The sequence below is a fragment of the Euphorbia lathyris genome, chromosome 2 (assembly GCF_963576675.1).
Source record: "Euphorbia lathyris chromosome 2, ddEupLath1.1, whole genome shotgun sequence".
Classification (NCBI taxonomy): domain Eukaryota; kingdom Viridiplantae; phylum Streptophyta; class Magnoliopsida; order Malpighiales; family Euphorbiaceae; genus Euphorbia; species Euphorbia lathyris.
The window spans coordinates 35,226,115-35,229,263 of record NC_088911.1 but is presented as its reverse complement, the minus strand read 5'-3'; the positions used below and the strand labels follow the sequence as shown (position 1 = coordinate 35,229,263).

The window sequence follows — 3,149 nt, the reverse complement described above, 5'->3', positions numbered from 1 at the left end:
GACAACCTCCATACTTTGAGGCGTGCGCAAAGACAAAACACCCATAAAAACCAAAACAATCCAGCCAGAAAATATGGCCGATCCACCGACACTTATGGATTATGCTAGGCCAGGAATGGCCGGTGTAACTAATAGTGTAGTTAGACCCCGTATAAACGCAAATCAATTTGAAATTAAGCCTGCTTTGCTTAATATGTTGCAAAACAACGTAACGTTTTATGGACTACCTAACGAAAACCCTAATGCACATTTGACAAATTTCTTAGAAATTTGTGATACTTTTAAAATTACTGATGTAACAGCCGAAGCAATCAAACTTCGCCTCTTTCCTTTCACTTTGAAGGATAAGGCAAAAATTTGGTTAACTTCTATGCCTGCTGCAACATTTGAAACTTGGGACCAATTAGCCCAAGCGTTTTTATCAAAATATTTTCCTTTAGCAAAAACCGCAAGAGTCATCAAAGAATTGACATCTTTTACACAAAATGATAATGAAACTCTTTATGAAGCCTGGGAACGTTTTAAAGAACTTCAACGTTTATGCCCACACCACCAACTGCCAGATGCACTTTTAATGCAGACATTCTATAATGGATTAAATCCTACAACTAGAGGTTCATTAGATGCTATGTCTGGAGGGTTATTTATGAAGAAAACGTCCGCCCAAGCAAGAGAACTTTTGGAGGAAATGGCAATCAACAGCAGTATGTGGCCCGTAGAGCATGGACATATACCAACGGCGAAACCATCATCCTCAGGTACATCATCGGTTAAAGGTATAATGAATCTTGATCCAGTTGCAATGTTACAAGCCCAATTTTCTGCCTTATCGCACAAAATTGATAGGTTTATGGCACCGTGCGATCCTAATGATCCGATCCAGACAGACATTGATTACGAAGGTATGAATGAGATAGAACAGGTAAATTTTGTCTAAGGACAAAACCAAACTACTAATCCTTATTCTAATACTTATAATCCTGGATGGAGAAATCATCCTAACTTTAATTGGAAAGATAGTAATAATAATAATAATAATGCAAATGCTAATCAATATCGTGTAAATAATTATCAAAATCAAACAAGAGATACGATTAGCACTTTATCTTCAAAAATCGACAAATTTATAGATGCTATGAATGGAAAGGTAAGTAATCAAGATGATGGTTTTAAACGGATCGAAAGTAAATTCGATCAGCTTATCAAAAACCAATCATCTAGCATCCATAATTTGGAGGTTCAAATTGGACAACTTGCTAAATCAATTCCATCCCGCAAAGAGGGAAGTCTTCCCAGCCAAACGGAAGAAAATCCGAAAGAGCATGTTAAGGCTATCACTCTTCGCTCGGGGAAAAACTACTCAGATCCGGAAATGCCCGGAAATTCAACTTTACCTGGAAATGATTTACCAAAATTCAAAGAAGATACATTAAAACAAAAAGATACACCAATTGACTCTAATACGAAACCTTTTGTTCCAAAACCACCTTTTCCACATAGGGTCCGAAATAAGGACCATGATAAACAACTTTTATCATTTTTAGATAAACTTAAAAATTTGCATATAAATTTAACATTCATGGATGCAATTACGCAAATTCCTAACTATGGAAAATTCTTGAAAGATTTAATTTCAAAAAAGGTTAGTTGGGAAGGAATTTCATCCATTTCACTTACTGAAGATTGTAGTTCGATAGTATCAAGCAAATTACCTACTAAACTCAAAGATCCCGGATGCTTTACCATTCCGTGTAAATTGGGAAATATGGAATTCCCAAGTTGTCTTTGTGATTTAGGAGCTAGTATAAACTTGATGCCATTATCTATTTTTGAAAAATTAGGTTTAGAAGAAGACATCAAACGTACCAATATGGTTTTGCAATTAGCGGATCAATCCACTAAAAGACCATATGGTATAATTGAAGACGTTTTGGTGAAAGTTGACAAATTTATTTTTCCTACTGATTTTGTGATCTTAGATTTTGCTTATGATGCTAATTGTCCGCTAATCTTTGGTAGACCATTCATGAACACGGGATGTGCTCTAGTTGATGTGTCGGAAGGAAAAGTAGTTTTACGAATAGGTGACGATAAGATCGAGTTCGATATGAATCAAGCAATGAAATATCCTATGGAGGATTTCGCCTGTATGAAGCTTGATTTAATTGAAGAATGTGTTAATGACATTGTTCAAAGAGAAGAAATAATAGAACCTATAATGGGTGAAGAATTAGAAGATAAGGACCCAGAGCCTTTGCTTCGAGAAGATGGACCAGTTCCGCCTTCAGTAGTAGTTCCACCTAAATTAGAACTTAAAGAATTACCAAACCATCTGAGATACACTTTCCTAGGCGGAAGTGATACTCTACCTATAATCATCTCTAACAAATTAACAGAAAATCAAGAAGAAAAATTGAAAGAAGTTGTTAGAAATAGAATAGGAAGTATGGGATGGCAGATTTCAGATTTAAAAGGAATTAATCCTAGTATTGTAATGCATAGGATTCACCTAGAAGAAGATAAGCCACCTAAAGCGGATAGACAAAGACGTTTAAATCCGAACATGAAAGAAGTAGTCAAAATGAGATTACTAAACTTTTAGACAATGGAATCATTTATCCTATTTCGGATAGTGAATGGGTTAGTCCAATCCATTGTGTATCCAAAAAGGGAGGCATAACTGTAGTAAGGAATGATGAAGGTGAATTAATACCTACGCGAACCACCACTGGTTGGAGGGTTTGTATAGATTATAGGAACCTAAATAAGGCAACTAGGAAAGATCATTTTCCTTTACCTTTCATTGATCAAATGATCGAAAGGATAGCCGGTCATACATTTTATTGTTTTCTTGATGGCTATTCCGGATTCTTTCAAATATATATTTACCCGGATGACCAAGATAAAACAACCTTCACATGTCCTTATGGAACATTTGCATATAGGAGAATGCCTTTTGGTCTATGTAATGCACCAGCAACTTTTCAACGTTGTATGACTGCAATTTTTAATGATTTCATCGAGGATATCATGGAAGTATTTATGGATGATTTTTCAGTTTATGGAGATTCTTTTGATGCATGTTTAAAAAACTTAGATAAAGTTCTTTCTAGATGCGAAGAAACGAATTTAGTGTTAAATTGGGAAAA

At 35.3% G+C, this 3,149-nt stretch overlaps 1 non-coding gene across 1 annotated transcript; it reads right to left on the bottom strand.

Moving 5' to 3' along the window:
- Positions 1-451: 451 nt before the first annotated feature.
- LOC136221180 (small nucleolar RNA R71) lies at positions 452-558 on the bottom strand. The gene has a single exon (XR_010684963.1). It is a non-coding gene; the product is annotated as a small nucleolar RNA R71 (small nucleolar RNA).
- Between the last annotated feature and the right edge of the window lie 2,591 nt (positions 559-3,149).